We start from the raw sequence: 18,590 nt of genomic DNA, 5'->3' as shown, positions 1-18,590 counted from the left end.
CACCCCACAGCACAAATTCTAGCTAGTCTGAGTGAAGTATGAACTTGTTCACTTTCTTTTATGGAGCTAATGTTCCTAATTATGGCCTAACATTGGAATAAACAAGCGTACAGCCAGTATCTTTTCTCCCAGATGCCCAGATGCTTTGTATATTGGACAGACTTCTAACTCCCTTAGACAAAGGGTTAATGGGCACAAAACAAACATCAAAACACTCCAGATCCACAAACCAGTTAGTCAACATTTTAATGGAATGGGGCATTCTATTAATGACCTATAGGTATGTGTGTTACTGAAAAAGAACTTTCGCACCGTTCTTCAAAAAGAAACAGCCGAGCTGGCTTTTATATTCAAATTCTGCACATTAACATGTGGTTTAAACCGGGAAGGGAACTTTCTGAGTCACTATAAGGGCTCGTCTGCATACTTGGCTTAATCTAATTCTTGACCTCCCCCCCACCACTCTCTGATTTGCTCACCTTGATTATCTTTTTCTGATTTGTCCTCCTTGCTTACTGTTTTTGGTTCTGTGTCTTAAATATGGAGTCTGTTCTGGTCTGGCTGTGGCCTGAAGAAGTGGGTCTGTCCCACAAAAGCTCACCTAATAAACTATTTTGCTAGTCTTTAAAGTGCTACTTGACTGCTTTTTGTTTTGATAGTGTATAGACTAGCATGGCTTCCTCTCTGTTACTTTTCTCCGTGTGTGCCATCTGGACTTATTTGGTTTTCTTTCACTCTTACAGCTGTAAGGCCAGAATGTGTTGTGGGGGGGCATTTTGTAGATAATAATAATTGTTTTTTTTATTGAAATATCTGCTTCATTTCAATAATCATCAATGGGGGTGCCCTAATATTTTGAACAGGATGGCAGATGCTTGGCCTCTTCTTGGTCAGAATTCTATTGAGAATTCCAGATACTCAACTCCGCATAGAGATGCAGAGGTATTATTGAGTCACTCTAGAGCTACAGTCAGGTGTTTCCATTTAGCTTCAATCTAGACATGTAAGAGGGGTTGTTGTTTCACTCTAACGAAGAGAGAACTTGAGATTGAGGTCCTTCAGGGGAACAATGGGAATGTGAGCCTCTCATGAATGAATGCCTATAAAGGGTTAACAGAGTGTCTGGTGTGGGGGGCTGCCAAGTAAGTCAATGAGAGGAAGAGAAATTCTTTTGAACTGAGAACAACTGCAGTCTGAGGGGTCTTTGCGTGGCTGATGCAGAGAAGACAGATATGATTGAATGAATCCAGCTTGCATGAATCCAGTAAATCTTGTGGCCATCTCATAATCAGCTATAGATACGTAAGTAGAAGGGAAATGTTTAGTTAGACGTGATCAGGTTGTGTTTATTTTGGAATGGGGACTCCTCAGGCTAGCTGATGATTGTTCTTTGCCCTGTACTCTGTAACATCTAAGCTGAATCCCAGTTAAGTAATTCTCTGCACTGTAACTGGAATGTTTTGAGTTGTTTTATTACATCTAGCAATACGTATGTTTATTTTCTTGGTATTCTTTCTCATCTCTTGTTTTGTGAATTAGCTTTTTTTAAGGCAACGATCTGATTCCTGTGTCTTAGATAAGGGGCTGTCCATATTCATGCCTTAGACAGAAGGGTCAGCTATCAGATTACAGCTCTTTGTTTCCAAGCTCTCTCCTAAGGGAGGGTTAAGAGGTTGAGGTTTACCCCACAGGGAGGCATCCCAAGTATGTCTTCCTGGGTTAAAGGTGGTTTTTTTCCCCCCATTTGGGTAGTGTCAGACTACAAACCCAGGGTCAGGGAATCTGTGACCTTGGGAAGCTTTTTTAAGCAGAGCTTACAGAGGCAAGGTATTTTTAAGATTTTTGTGGGACCCCACTTTCTGCACTCAGAAGCCGTGTCTACACGTGCACGCTACTTCGAAGTAGCGGCACTAACTTTGAAATAGCGCCCGTCACGGCTACACGTGTTGGGCGCTATTTCGATGTTAACATCAACGTTAAGTGGCGAGACGTCGAAGCCGCTAACCCCATGAGGGGATGGGAATAGCGCCCTACTTCGAAGTTGAACGTCGAAGTAGGGCACGTGTAGACGATCCGCGTCCCGCAACATCGAAATAGCGGGGTCCGCCATGGCAGCCATCAGCTGAGGGGTTGAGAGATGCTCTCTCTCCAGCCCCTGCGGGGCTCTATGGTCATCGTGTGCAGCAGCCCTTAGCCCAGGGCTTCTGGCTGCTGCTGCGGCAGCTGGGGATCCATGCTGCATGCACAGGGTCTGCAACCAGTTGTCGGCTCTGTGGATCTTGTGTTGTTTAGTGCAACTGTGTCTGGGAGGGGCCCTTTAAGGGAGCGGCTTGCTGTTGAGTCTGCCCTGTGACCCTGTCTGCAGCTGTGCCTGGCACCCTTATTTCGATGTGTGCTACTTTGGCGTGTAGACGTTCCCTCGCAGCGCCTATTTCGATGTGGTGCTGCGCAACGTCGATGTTGAATGTCGACGTTGCCAGCCCTGGAGGACGTGTAGACGTTATTCATTGAAATAGCCTATTTCGATGTAGCGTTCAGGTGTAGACGTAGCCTCTAGAGTGTCAGAGTGGGGAAGCAGCCCTGACAGGACCAAAAACTTAACACAAGGTTTATGGCTTCTTGTAAGCTGGTAAGATTTGGGCTATGTCTGGTGTGTGTGTTTATGTCCTCCTTTCGGAGCAAGGTGGCAACTCCAAGTCAGACTTTTAGTATAGGAGGTTCTGGGTTTTTTGTATAGCATGTGCACTAGTATGCTTATTGGTTTCTTCAAAGCCATACATACACAACTTCTCAGTAGCGGAGACACGTTCTGAAGTTCAAGACTCAGAAGCCAGCACAAAGAAAAGTTTCAGACTTTTTCCTGATATCTGCCTGGAATCTTTCTAGACACCAACTCTCCCACTGCGTGCCAGTTGAATGCTCTAATGCTAGGCTTCAGTCTGAAGAAATGTCATCTGGCATAGCACACTTGGCTTGCTTGTGGAAGTAGGAAATAACATCTAAATGAGCTGTTTGTTATAACCTAAACATCTCTATTAGCCAGCTCTGCCAGTGAAAGGGAAGCTCCATAATTCTTACTCTTTATAATTCTTTTTGTGGCACAGCACATCATTTACTTCATTTGAGCCACTCACTTTCCTTAAGACCAAACTGACAACACACACAGACACACACTACAATTTTCCAGCCAATTTATGGTTGCAGTCTCTGAAATAAAGACACCAGTTCACAGAATGTTACGTTTTCCAGTTTTTGAGTCTGAAATCATTATAATTTTGTTATTCAGTGCTAGAGTTCTCCTTGGTTTCTCAAGTCATGGAACCATTTCAAGCAAGAGAAACAGCTAAAATGTGGGGAAACTCTGGCCTTGCATAGTCCAAATTTAAAGCTTAACCTGGCTAAATGATACATTTTAATCACAAATAAAGGCATTTATAATATTGTATGGAATCCAGTGCTTTTTGTAGGATTGGCTGGTGGGAGTGGGCGGGGAGCAATCTAACAGGGTTCCTGTCAGAGGAAAAACATTTAGACCACTTATTTTGTTTTAGAATAGAATCATGGAACTGACATCAGGGTCATTGAGAGTGGTCAGCCCTACTCTCACAGCAGGACCTACCACTATCTCTAACAGACATTTACTTCATCTACTCCTCCATCCTTGTAAGCTATTATCATGAAATACATTTTGAGGCCCCAACAAGGATTTAACGTACAACCCACTGGTTTACAAGGCCCGTGCACAGGTTACTGAGCTAGTCTTCCTGGCCACATCTTCATGGATCTGTCTTTCATCTACCTCACTTAGTAAATCTTTCTTCCCCAAAAGGACAGCTAGGCTACATCTACACTCCAAAATAAAGTCGCATTTATTAAAGTCAACTTTGTAACACTAGGGCTACGTCTACACGTGCACGCTACATCGAAATAGCTTATTTCGATGTAGCAACATTGAAATAAGCTATTTCGATGAATAACATCTACACGTCCTCCAGGGCTGGCAACGTTGACGTTCAACTTTGACATTGGGCAGCACCACATCAAAATAGGTGCTGCAAGGGAACGTCTACACGCCAAAGTAGCACACATCGAAATAAGGGTGCCAGGCACAGCTGCAGACAGGGTCACAGGGAGGACTCAACAGCAAGCCGCTCCCTTAAAGGGCCCCTCCCAGACACAGTTGCACTAAACAACACAAGATCCACAGAGCCGACAACTGGTTGCAGACCCTGTGCATGCAGCATGGATCCCCAGCTGCCGCAGCAGCAGCCAGAAGCCCTGGGCTAAGGGCTGCTGCACACGATGACCATAGAGCCCCGCAGGGGCTGCAGAGAGAGCGTCTCTCAACCCCTCAGCTGATGGCCGCCATGGCGGACCCCGCTATTTCGATGTTGTGGGACACAGATCGTCTACACGTGCCCTACTTCGACGTTGAACTTCGAAGTAGGGCGCTATTCCCATCCCCTCATGGGGTTAGCGAATTCGATGTCTCACCGCCTAACGTCGATTTCAACTTCGAAATAGTGCCCAACACGTGTAGCTGTGACGGGCGCTATTTCAAAGTTGGCGCCGCTACTTCGAAGTAGCGTGCATGTGTAGACGCAGCCTAGATTTTATAAAGCTGAAGTTGAGTGTCTACACCTGCTCACGAAGTTGACTTTGTGCATCCCCATTAAATCAAAGTTCAACTGTTACAACAGTGCATTATGGGCACCTTCGCCACAGTTCCTTCAGCCCCATTGCATTCTAGGGATTTTCCCAGTGCGTTGTGGGAGAAAGATACCCTGCAAGTGGTTGGGGGTGTGTGATATCTTCCCAGACTGCATCACCCTCATTCTCTGCCCATTGAAACCAAAGGGCCATTTTTCAGAAGGAAAAGTAGGAAATCCAAAGAGGTGGGCTTCAGACAGTGAAGCACCCTTAGCAGATGTGCTCTGGCAGCATCCAGCTGACTGAACCATGGCAAGCACCCAGCTGTCAATAGCTGTTTACCATGTCAACAGGTTGCTCGGCTAGTTTACCCTGCATGAAAGAATATCAAAGAGTGGAAAAACTGGATCCATGTGACTAGGGAAAGACTTCATCTTATTTGCAAAGAATGAAAGTAGGGAATCCCAAGGGAAAACAGGTGGGCTTCAGAGGCTGAAGCACCCTTCACCAATGTGCTCTGGGAGCACCCAGTTAATGGTGCCGTATCAACAGTTTGCTGAACTAATCTGCCCCATGATGTTCATCTGACTTGGGAAAGAAGGAAAAGTAGGGAGGGAATCACAAGGCAAAGTACCCACATGAGCAGTAGGAGCACCCAACTGTCTGTACCATGTACCCATGATGCCCAAGTGGAACAAATAGGAAAAGAGCTGTGGGAGCACCCAGCTCACTGTGCCATATCAAGAGGTCACTCAGCTACTTTCTCCCTAGTGAAAATACAGCAAACAAGCCACTGCTGAGACTGTGGCTCTCCCGAGCCACATGCTTTGGGAAGCAGTAATAGATATAACTGTGCTAGTCTATATACTATCAAAACAAAAAAGCAGTCCAGTAGCACTTTAAAGACTAACAAAATAATTTATTAGGTGATGAGCTTCTGTGGGACAGACCCACTTGATCCGATCTTTCATGTCTGTCCCATGAAAGCTTATCGCCCAATAAGTTATTTTGTTAGTCTTTAAAGTGCTACTGGACTGCTTTCTTGTTTTGATGCTTTGGGAAGGGAGATTACTGGAGCCAGGGGCTAGACCCCAAAGGCTCACCTGGCAGGGGCCAGCTGAGAAACCAGTTGACATTGTTCAGTGTGTGGGTGTCTAGGCAGGGATAGGGGGAGCCCCTGAAAATATCTGCCACCAGAGGAGCCAGCCCCCAGTGCTTGCTGAGCCCCAGAAAATGTGAAGCACAGAAGGCGTCACCTTGCACAGGCCAGAATATACTGCTGTCTGGAAGCATGGTCCATGCTGCACAGCCATCACATGGTGTGGTGGGGCAGGGGCTAACCGCGTGGTGTAGTGGGGAGGCAGCTGGCCCACCCACCGCATGGCTCCTGTGGGGGAGCGGGGATGCCCTGTGCAAACGTGAAGCACAGGAAAGAAGTTTCTCGGGCTCTTGCTACATCCTGTGCAGGGAAGAAGTCCTCACCCCACGCAGGGCAGAACATGCTGCTGTCTGATGTGCCTCTGTCTGGTCCCCACAGCCAGGGCACCACGTGGTGTGGTGTGGCAGAGGATAGCCTGCCAACCAAAATGAGATCCTAGCTCCCCTGATGGCCCCATGCTGGGCTCTCTTTCATGGCTAGATGTGATCACCATGCTGATCATAAAGAGATGAATTCAAAATGCTGAGCTTCCTGTTTCCTGCACATCTGGAGATTAGGGGAGATGAAAGCGGACAGAACATACACATTCTGGAGCATTGTGGGACACCTCTGGAGGACAATAAAATTGATTTAAAGTCATGCTGTTTCCATACTAGCATTAATCTGACTTTTTAAATTCAAACTTGTGTTATGCTGCATTGGAGGGCCAAGGGGAGAAAGTCAACCTTAGCACCCATTAAAATTGACCTAATGGTATTTGCAGTGAATACATTCAATGGAAAATCAAGCTAAGTGTCTTAAAATCAACTCTATGTTGTAGTGTCAACACACCCTTTGTGTGTTGAGGATGAAGAATAGATGATTGCTTCATCACCAGGAAATATTCCTCAACATATAGCTTTGCTTAATCTGTGGATTTGCTTCCTATTTTCACAACCCTAGCACCAATGTGTGGCCAGTTCTAGCTACATTGATATAATACAAAGCATCTAGAAAGTGGCTGAAGCTGCTAATTTGAGAACTCTTTTCATGGAGAACTCCACTCTCTAATGGAGTGGCACCTCTTTTGGTCTTTCTGGGGACTGGTTCAAGGTCAACACCGCCGTCCCACACTCCATCACTCCTTCACTGTACCCTGCCCACAACCCCTCTTATAGCATCAGGAATCACAGAATCCTCTTTGTGGCTTGACCCTCCCACTGTCACTGGACATATTCAATTTCAGTTGTCCTCCCACTTTCCCAGTGGCAGGTGGTGGGGGATCTAAGCCTGATCACTAATCTGGGTCCAAGCCCAGGGACCAAGCTGCAGTCAGTTACTGCATTCCTTTGCCTCTACTATTGCTGTATTTCTCTGGGCCACTTCCCCATGGCCACAAACCCTACCCCCTCAGTCTCAGCAGCCTACCCAGAGCTCCTTCTTGTCCCCAGGTTCCTGCATCCATGGCTGTGTCCAAGGTGCTACAGGGTTATAACCTGCTCCAGGCAGTATTCCCTCCTCAAGTTCCAGGTAGCTACTGACCCTGGTGTGCCCTGAATCTTTTTATATGGGCCTGCTGGGCCTGATTGGCTGCTTCTGACAGCTTCTTGCCTATTGGCTGTTTTTCCGACATCCTCCCTTGGGCTCTATTAACCCTTCACTGGCCAATGCAGAGCAAATGCCCCATCACAATTCCTCTTTATTAGAATAAGGAATTCTTTGCTGGAGCCATCTCAGCACTGCGTTTGAGGAAGAACACAACTCCACTCGAACAGTGTGCAACTGATATGAGCTCACCTAAAGATGAAGAATGGTTCAATGCTCTAGGGCACTAGCCTGGGCTAAGAGGTAGCTGAGTTTAATTCTCTGCTGTGCCATAGACTCCCTGTATGACCCTGAACACATCCTCTGGCCTCAGTGCATTAGTTCTGCATCTGTGAAATGAGGCTCAGGGACCCTACCTCACCGCGGTGTTGAAAAGGTGGTGAAATGCTCAAATAATATGGCCATGGAAGTCTTGTGGATAGATAGCCTGGAGTTAGGCTGGAAGTGAGGAAGCTATCCTGTTTTGTGCAGATCTCATTTATCCCAGGTTTTCTCCAGCATCTTCAAGTGACTAAGCAGGTTTACCAACAGTAAAATGCCACGCTTTTGTTTTTCTTTTCAAACATCTCGAAGCAGCTCTGACTTTTCCTATGCCAAATAAACTGGTTTTCAAGAAACATGCTCTTTACAAAATTTGTTTCACCTCTGATGGTTGGGCTGACATGTCTCAGAAAGGTTGGCTCTGCATTTAGCTCTGCTAAAACTCTTAGCTTCTGAGCATGCTTGATGGACTTTTCAATTGCGATAATTTCTTTCGTTTCCCCTTTACCTCAAACTAATGGTTAGTGACACTGTAAAGATAGTCCAGGCTGTTTTACAAGTTTCAAACATTAGTCACCTACACTGAGGCACTGTTCAAAAAGGGGGTAATCTTCTTGCCATTGAAAGTGTCTGTCTTTTATTCTCGCATAGCTCTGAAGTGTCTGAAAAGATTTGCTTCAAATCAATCTAAAAAATGTTGCACCTTCAACCAGGGAAAATTTCAGTCACAAGGATGAACGTCACAGAAAAATATAAAAATAGGAGGATATAATAGAAACTGCTTTGCCACTTTAATAATAGCAAGTACTGCCTACACCGGGGCTATGTGTGATCACTACTGTACTGTATATAAAGAGTCAAAACAAAAAGCAGTCAAGTAGCACTTTAAAGACTAGCAAAATAGTTTATTATGTGAGCTTTTGTGGGACAGACCCACTGTGGGTCTGTCCCACGAAAGCTCACCTAATAAACTATTTTGCTAGTCTTTAAAGTGCTACTTGACTGCTTTTTGTTTTGATAGCGTATAGACTAGCACGGCTTCCTCTCTGTATATAAAGAGAGCTGCATGGTTCTTTTTTATTGAAAATGCCAAATAATGAAAAGATTAATTATTTTAAACTGAAAGTAATAGTATATCTCACCAACAGATTCTTATTAAGGAGCTTGTGACTTCATGGCACTTCCTATTAAATGTATCCAATCAGGAGTTATAATGTAATTTCAAAGGTATTATGCTCCAACCCTTACTTCCATGTCAGAGTGGGAAAGCAGGTCCACTTTCCTGTTTTTTACTAGCTTGTGTGTTACAATTTCCTTTCTTAATGAAGCCTCAGGACTCTGAGTTTCTAAATTAGGGGTGGAATAACATAAATTATGCTGTGCCTTTCAGTCATTGGAGAACTCTTCTAATGTGTACTCACACCTACTTATGAACACACTGCTTTCTTAACAATGCCCATCGCAGCTAATTTGCAACTACAAAGTGTAAACATTGACTTCTGAAGTTTTTTAATAGAGCCCCATGCAACTTAATTATCCACTATTGGCACTTGTTTTCTAAAGGTGATTAGTCTGAGGAAATTAAACTTTGCAAGAGCAAGGTCTCTGGTGGCAATAAGAAAGACAATTTCTTATTTAAGAATGGGATAAAAGGGACTCCCATGGGCCATGTAGCTCATTCCTCCTTTCCTAGCCCATGATTTCCCTTACCATTAAAACTCCTCATACTTAAACTTCTATTAGAATGTTCTCTCTAGTTCAGGTCCAACTTAAGCTTCACGTTTATCTTGGAAATGGGAAATCAGATCATAAACCCTAAACTGGATCAGAACCTCTTCAAAGTTTGAAAAAGTTCCCCTGTTCCTTCTCTCCAGTGAGCCTCTTGCGTTCACTGAAATCTATCTGGTGGCCTGTAAGTCTTCCCCTCTCTAAGTTAGATAATGTCCTTGGAGGCTGCAGATGGCACTAAGCTAGGGGTAGAGGTAGATACGCTGGAGGATAAGGACAGGATCCAGACTGACTTAGACAAATTGGAAGACTGGGCTGCAAGAAATCTGATGAGGTTCAGTAAGGACAAATGCAGAGTCCTGCACGTGGGCCAGCAGAATTCCAAGCATTGTTACAGGCTGGGGTCCGACTGGCTTGGTAGCTGTTTCACAGAAAAGGACCTGGGAGTTGTAGTGGACGAGAAGATGGACATGAGTCAACAGTGTGCCGTTGTAGCCAAGAAAGCTAATGGCATATTAGGTTGCATCAAGAGGAGCGTTGCCAGTAGATCCACAGAAGTGATTATTCCTCTTTATTCGGCTTTGGTGAGGCCACATCTGGAGCACTGTGTCCAGTTCTGGGCCCCCAGTTATGGGAAGGATGTGGATACACTGGAGAGGGTCCAGCAGAGGGCGACCAAAATAATTAGGGGGCTGGAGCATACGACCTATGAAGAAAGAGTGAGGGAATTGGGTCTGTTTAGTCTGCAGAAGAGAAAAGACTGAGGGGGGACTTGATAACAGCCTTCAGCTTACTGAAGGGAGGTTGCAAAGAGGCTGGAGAGAGGGTGTTCACAGTGGTCACGGATGGCACAACATGGAACAATGGTCTCAAGTTGCGGTTGGAAAGGTCCAGGTTGAACATTAGGAAAAACTTTTTCACTAGGAAGGTGGTGAAGCATTGGAATGGTCTACCCAGGGAAGTAGTGGAGTCTCCATCCCTGGAGGTGTTTAAGTCTTGGCTCGACAAAGCCCTGGTGGGGCTGATCTGATGGGTTTGGCCCTGCTTAGAGCAGGGGGCTGAACTCGATGGCTTTTTTAGGTCTCTTCCAGCTCTATTGTTCTATGATTCTATTGGAGTCACAAGATCTCCAAAAATTTAAGGATAACGCAACCTGGATTCTGAAGCTGTTTTACTTCGTCTCCTATGAAAGTACTTGGACTAAATTAATCCCTATCACAACTTCATTGACTTCAGTGGGGTCACATCAGGGAAGAATCTGGTGGAGCTTGATTCTCTTTAAATGTTAACACCCTCTTTGCACAGATGTAAATGGCTACTACATGGACATGGAATATAATCTATTAGGTTATGAGCTTTCATTGGACAGACCCACTTCTCCAGATCTGGAAAATCCTGATAAATGATAACTGAGACAAAGAGAATTTAACAGAAAGAGAGAAAAAAATGAAATAAAAACTGATGAATCAGCTACATACTACAGAATGTGGGGCAGAAAGGGGAAAGAAAAATAGTTACTGAAAGTGTCTGTTAAGTTTAGTGGACTTCCTGGGATTACTGTGAATATCTAAGGTGGGGAAACTGTCCTTGTAATGTGTCAGGTAATTGATTTCTTTGTTGAGTTTGAGGTGAAAAGTATCGAACTTGAGAATGAACTCCAATTCAGATGTCTCCCTTTGTAACCTGGTGTTAAAGTCTCTTTGTTTTAGAATGCTGACTTACAAGTTTTGAATGCTATGAGCTGCTAGGTTGAAATGCTCACTGACAGGTTTGTGTATTTTCAGATTCCTAATGTGTGATTTGTGTCGTTTCATTCTTTGATGAAGTGATTGTCCAGTTTGTCCAATATATGTAGCAGAGGGGCATTGCTGGCACATGACAGCATATATCACACTGTTGGAAGTGTAGGAATATGAGCCCCTGATTGTGTAATTGATGTGGTTAGGTCCATGATGATGACTGCAATGTAAATATGTGGACAGAGCTGGCAACGGGGTTTGTTGCAAGGGAAAGTTCCAGGATTAGTATTTCTGTGCTGTGGTGTGTGGTTGCTCGTGAAAATTTTCCTGAGGTTAGGTGGTTGTCTGTAGAAAAGTACAAGTCTGTCACCCAGGGCCTGTGAGAGTGCAGCATCATGTTTCAGTATAGGTTGTAGATTGTCAATAATGCACTGGAGGGGTCTGAGTTGGGGGCTATAGGTGATGACAAGCGGTGTTCTGTTTTTAGCCTTCCTGGGCCGATCTAGAAGTAGCTGGTTTCTGGGTATTCATCTGGCCCTGTCAATCTGGTTTTTTTTTTACCTCTCCCAGCAGGTAATTAAGTTTTATGAATGCTTGGTAGAGATCTTGGAGTGTTTGGTTTGTCAGTAGGATTGGAGCAGATGTGGCTGTATCTAAGGGGTCAACTATAAATGATGAGTGGTGTGATGTGTACTGAATGGAAGCTGGAGGCATGTAGGTAAGAGTAGCATCAGTGGTTTTTGGGAAACAGTGGTATTGATTTGGCCATCAGTGATTTGCACCGTGGTGTCACGGAAATGGATCCTTCATGTGGAATGATTAAGGCTGAGATTGACGGTAGAGTACAGGTTGTTGACTTCCTGTGGAATTCTTCAAGGGTGTCTTTACCGTGGGTTCAAGTGATAAATATATCATCGATGTAGCGTAAATAAAGGAGAGTAAATGGGGATTGTAGCTGAGGAAATGTTGCTCTAAGTGAGCTGTAACAATGTTAGCATACTGTGGGGCCATGAGGGTCCCCACAGCAGTGTCACTAATCTGGAGGTATAAATTGTCCCCAAATCAGAAATAGTTGCAGGAGAGGACAAATTACATTGCTCAGCTACCAGATTTGCCATGGTAACATCTGGGATAGTGTTCCTAATGGAATATCGGTGTAAAGAGCTTTGACATCCATGGTGGCAAGGATGGTATTTTCAGGAAGATTTCAGATATTCTGTAATTTGCTCTGGAAGTAGGTGGTATCTTGGAGATAGTTAGGAGCGCTGGTAGTGTAAGGCTTGAGCAGGGAGTCCATATAGCTGGATAGTCCTGAAGTAAGAGTGCCAATATCTGAAATGGTAGGGCATCCAGGGTTTCCAAGTTTATGGATTTTGGGAAGCAAATAAAGTAATCCTGGCTGGGGCTCTGAAGGCGTGTCTGTGTGAATTTGGTCCCAGGTAGAGGCAGGGAGTTCTTAAGAAGAATGTGTAGTTTCTTTTGGTATTCTTCAGTAGGATCAGAGGAAAGAAGTCTGTAAAATATAGTGTTGAAGAGTTGTCTAGCCTCCTCCTTTTTATAGTCTGACTCATTCATGATGACTACAGCACCCCCTTTGTCAGCTGGCTTGATTTTTGAGACTCTGGACAGCATTGAGTTCCACACGGGTGAGATTATGTGTCAGTTGGTGTTGTTTGCGTACAATGTCAGCCTGCGCATGATTGCAGAAGAATAAAATATAGAAATCCAGACTGTTTCTATAACCGTCGGGGGTAGTCCACACAGAATTCTTCTTCTTTTGCTGTTGGTAGCAGGGATCTAGCAGGTCAGGTTGATGTTCATTGGTGTGTTGGAAACATTCCCTCAGACTGAGACAGCAAAAAAAAAGGCTTCAAGGTCACCAAAAGTTGTATCAAGCTGGGCAGGAGGAGGGGCAGAAAGAGATCTCCGAATAAGACAGACTCTTCTGTGGTGCTAAGTCTGTAGCTGAAAAGGTTAACAATATTACCCAGTGAGTGAAGGTTGTAGCTATCTGTGTTTTCTATCTTTCTGTTAAATTATCCTCATTTCAGTTCTCATTTATCAGGATTTTCCAGATCTGAAGTGGGTCTGTCTCACGAAAGCTCATCACTTAATAAATTATATTGTTAGTCTTTCAAGTGCTACAGGACTGCTTTTTTTCTTTGTGAAGAGACAGGCTAACACAGCTACCTCTCTGGGACTTTTGGACAATAGTTTATCACAGATAGGTGTGCATTCCCTATGGATATCAAAAGCCACATATCTGGAACCTGGAACCTTTGCTAGCTTAATTGTAGTCTGATTGTGATAGTCTGGTTAAGGCTTTGCTTTTAAATAGCCACATGTCAAGAAGCCATTATAGTATAGCTAACTTAGGCTCAGGGGTGGCCTATCTTTCTTCTCAGCAGTAACACAAATACCCTGCCAGTAAAACCCAGCATGAGGGGCTTTTTGCAGAAATTTTCTTTTTCCCTATTTACAGGAAAAGTTAAGGTCAAACTAGTAAAGTTGAGTTACCCCTGATGTGAACATAGAGAATATTCCCCTGGCATACTGTTGGTTTGACTTTGTTAAGTCTGAAACTGCCCTAGGTTCCAGAACGTGTGCAGCTCACTGAGAGACTCAGTAGGCAGAATGCAGATGAGGTGTGTGATAAATGCAATTGCTCACAGTGAGAGATTGTGTTACTGACCGCCCTGTAACTCTATGTACCTTAAAATGTGCTGCTGCTGTATCTCCCTGGCCTAGATGCTCCTAGCCACTGAGTATCAGTGTGATAACCAGCCTGATTCTCACACTCTGACTCCAGCTACCCTGCTTTTTAAACCGCAGCCTCACTCTGATCTCCACCAGCCTTGGTTATTACTATCCAAGTGACCCCAACACATACCCTGAAATGTCCAGCCCTCTCCTCGATTCGCTCACAGAAGCAATGAATTTTTTTTGCTTCGCAAAAGAAACATTACCCAACAGATTGCCACAATAACAGGATTTAACAATCACTTCCAGTCAAATACAGCACTGGAATGGTTTAAGACCATGGTTTCCCAAACTGGAGGGCGCACTCCCCTGGGGGCACATGCAGAAATTCCAGGGTGGGGGGGCGAGGTGACCCAGCCCTCCCCATCATTCCTCCCACCCAAAAAAGAGCACGCCTTTGCTTCCAGCTCTCAGTCCCTGTCCTTTTACGTGGGTGACCTGGTGCAGCTGCTATAAAAAGCAGGCAGCCAGTGAAGACCCACGTGGAGCTAGTTGCCTCCTGCAAAGGTGAGTGAGTGTGGGTTGGTGGGGGAGAAGGAGGAGGATGGGGTTAGATGGGGGGACTTGGGGTGCTTGGCTCAGGTGAGGGGGATAGGGATGAGGTAAGAGTGGGGGGACTGGTGGTTCCTGGCTTTGTGGGAGGAGAGGGGCTTCAGTGGGCGGCTTGTGGGGCTTGCAGAGCTTGGGTGGCCAGCTGGCTTGCAAGACTCATGGGACTCAGGCAGCTGGCCCCAGCATCACGGGGCTCAGGCTGGCAGGCGGGTGGCTGGCCTGGCAGTTTGGGTGGCTCAGGCTGATGGGTGGGCGGCTGGCCCCAGCAGTGTGGGGCTTGGGCGGTTTGGGCTGGCAGGCAAGTGACTGGCCCCAGCAACGTGTGGCTTGGGCGGCTTGGAATAGTGGGTGGGCAGCTGGCCCTGACAGCATGGGGCTTGGGTGGGAGGCTCAGGAGGCTGGTAGACGGGTGGGCAGCTGGCCCCAGCAGTGTGGGGGCTTGGGCTGGTGGCTCTGGCAGCGCAGGTCTCAGGCGGGTGGGCAGCTGGCACAGGCAGCTCGGGCAGCTGGCACTGGGCTCAGGCACCTCGCCAGCTGGGACTGCACTAGGCACCTACAAGGGGCTAAGAAAAACTATTTGTGCTTATTTTTAATTTTAAATAACATTTTTATATCAATTTTTTTGTGTTTATTTTAAATTACAAAGTGAACTTTTTGTTAAAAGGTGGGTTGGATGATGGTCAAAAAAAGGCGGTGGGCATGAGGGTTTCTCAAAAATGAAAAGGGGGTTGTAATGCTGAAAAGTTTGGTAACCACTGGTTTAGATTAAAATAAAACAAGATTATGAATAAAAAATGTAGGTTAAGTGATGCCAACTAAAAGGAATAAAGATAAAGATATTTATAAACAAACACAAGCGAAAACATACATCTAAATGTCTAAAACTTAATCTAGCATGGCACAGTCTTTGGGTAAGATAATTTGTTTAACCAGTCACTCTTTGACCAGCACGGCTGACCGTCTCTGACTCAGGACCTCCCACAGAACTACAGGATGCTGATTCCCCTTATTTTTGTGGATGAATGACAACTTGGAATTCTTTGCTCCTCTTTCTTATAGTCCAGGGAACCTTTGAAATGATTCTTCTGAAGCCTCCATCCCACCAAAATAAAGTTCACTTACGCTGTTAGGAAGGAGACACGGAGTCTGGCAGTGAAGGTAGTTTCAGGCAGGTTTCTTTGCGTGCTGGTGTTTGTTGTAATGCAAACTGGTCTGTTCCTGTCCCACTCCGAGGCAAATGAATGCCCACTTGACACGTGGTTGCCAATTGACTGTGATGACACCTGGCTGGAGGCATTGGCCTGCCCTTTGTTTGGGAGAAACCTGTTTACCTGCTTTCTAGATTTGTCTAATAAACACATTTTAGTTCCATATTTTACTTATATTTGTATGGTCCCTTGGGTATTTAGTATACACCTCCCACACAGGACTGATAATGATCAATGCATTATGGGTTTGCCAGTGATATCCTACACGTCACATATCACATACTATGTTAATGAATTGAGGTTCACTGAACTGGTTGGGCCAGATAAAACTCACTACCAGCTAACACTGAGCCCCTGCCCCATGCACTGCACTGGTGATAGCGTCCCATCCACTGTCTATGGAGATGTCCATTGCATAGCTGTCTGATTCTTATTTGTTATGCATCCTTCACTGCACCACCTGGACACTTTTCTACCAGCCCCATTTCCCATTCATGGTGGTGATAAATTGCAGAAACATGACAAGCTGGATTTACGCTCTAGGTAACATTAACTTACAATAAACATCTGTGGATAAATTTTGTAGGTAAAAGGCTTTAACCCTTAGTGATAAATGCACTGAATAGCTACGTCTACACTAGCACACTACATTGAAGTAGCCTGTTTCGACGTAAGAACATTGAAATAGGCTACTTCGACGCGTGTCGTATACACATCCTCCAGGGCTGGTGCCATTGACGTTTACCGTCGAAGCAGCGACGGAGAACATCGAAAGGAGCTGCCCTGGAAGGAAATGTGGCGCGTCCACACACACAAGTGCTCCCCGTCGAAATAAGGGGCCAGCAAAGCCCCAAGCCACTCCCTTAAAGGGCCCCTCCCAGACACACTCACCCTACACAGCACAAGATCCACAGAGCCGACAACCAGCCGCAGACCCCGTGCACGCAGCATGGACCCCCAGCAGCAGCAGCAGCCGCCAGAAGCCCTGGGCTAAGGGCTGCTGCACGCGGCGACCATAGAGCCCCGCAGTGTCTGTACAGAGCGTCTCTCAACCCCTCAGCCAATGGCCGCCATGGAGGACCCTGCTATTTCTACATAGCGGGATGCGGATCATCTACACACACCCTATTTTGACGTTGACTGTCGAAGTAGGGCACTATTCCCATCTTCGGATGGGAACAGCGATTTTGATGTCTCACCACCTAACGTCAATTTCAACATCGAAATAGCTCATGGCACATATAGAGGCGACACGTACTATTTCGACATTGCGCCAGCTACTTCGAAGTAGCCGGCTAGTGTAGACGCACCCAATATGTCCAACCTGAAATTTCAGGTTTTGGAGCTTTGAATAAAAAAATATAATTTTTTTTTTAAATTTCATTTGTCTTTTCATTAGCTGCACTGTAGCTTAAGCCTTACTACTGGGGTCTTGTTCAAATTTCCACCAGTGCACAGAATTCAAGGGGAGGGGTCAAAAGAGATGAGAATGATGGATAACTGAAAAATTCATATGGAGATATTGAAATGACTAAGGCTACGTCTACACGTGAAGCGTTCATCGAAATAGCTTATTTCGATGTAGCAACATCGAAATAGTCTATTTCAATGAATAACGTCTACACGTCCTCCAGGGCTGGCAATGTCGACGTTCAACATCGACGTTGCGCAGCACCACATCGAAATAGGCGCTGCAAGGGAACGTCTACACACCACAGTAGCACACATCGAAATAAGGGTGCCAGGCACAGCTGCAGACAGGGTCACAGGGCGGACTCAACAGCAAGCCGCTCCCTTAAAGGGCCCCTCCCAGACACAGTTGCACTAAACAACACAAGATCCACAGAGCCGACAACTGGTTGCAGACCCTGTGCATGCAGCATGGATCCCCAGCTGCAGCAGCAGCAGCAGCCAGAAGCCCTGGGCTAAGGGCTGCTGCCCACGTTGACCATAGAGCCCCGCGGGGGCTGGAGAGAGAGCGTCTCTCAACCCCTCAGCTGATGGCCGCCATGGCGGACCCCGCTATTTCGAAGTTGCGGGACATGTAATGACTACACGGTCCCTACTTCAACGTTGAACGTCGAAGTAGGGTGCTATTCCTATCCCCTCATGGGGTTAGTGGCTTCGACGTCTCACCGCTTAACGTCGATGTTAACATCGAAATAGCGCCCAACACTTGTAGCCGTGACGGGCGCTATTTCGAAGTTAGTGCCGCTACTTCGAAGTAGCGTGCACGTGTAGACACGGCTTAAGAGTGTTTACCTTTAAAAGGCGACCTAGATAGGACATGATGATAAAAGCATATTAAAGTATAAAGTATAGTATGATGATAAAAGTATATTAAAAATGAATGGTCAGAGAATGTAGATCAGGAAGGTCTGTTTTCTCTCTCTTGGAAGCCAGGAACGAAGGGAAAATCAGTTATGCCAAAAGGTGGCACGCTGTAAACAGACAAGAAGTTCTTTCTCCCCCCACTCACTGTGTAATGGGATTTTGGAACTCATTGCAACAGAAGATTGCTGAGGTCAAGAATGTAGAAAGGTTCAAAAAAGGACTGAATTTATATGTGGATAACAAGAACACCTAGGGTTATAGGCAATGATAAAAAAGTTTTGGCATCTGTAAAGTCTCATGCTTTGGATCACAAATTAATCACCAAATATCAGGAATTAAAATGATGTATTCATCTGGGGGGAAGCAGCTTATTTCAACTCTGTCCCTGTGGGGTTTTTTATACCTTCATCTGAAGCAACTAGTGCTGACCAATGTCAGCACCTGAATATTGGACTGGAAGGATCACTAGCCTGATCCAGTGTGACAAATTCCTACGGTCATCCAAAAGGGAAGTTTTGGTCATTATCTGAACAAGTGAAGATAAGGGACTTTACTTCTCTGCGACCTTGCAACGTATAGTCAGCTCCACGTCAGTAAAACCGTACCAACTCAACC

Source organism: Carettochelys insculpta, chromosome 1 (assembly GCF_033958435.1).
Source record: "Carettochelys insculpta isolate YL-2023 chromosome 1, ASM3395843v1, whole genome shotgun sequence".
Taxonomy (NCBI): Eukaryota; Metazoa; Chordata; order Testudines; family Carettochelyidae; genus Carettochelys; species Carettochelys insculpta.
The sequence above is the reverse complement of the archived record's forward strand: the minus strand, read 5'-3'. Positions refer to the sequence as shown.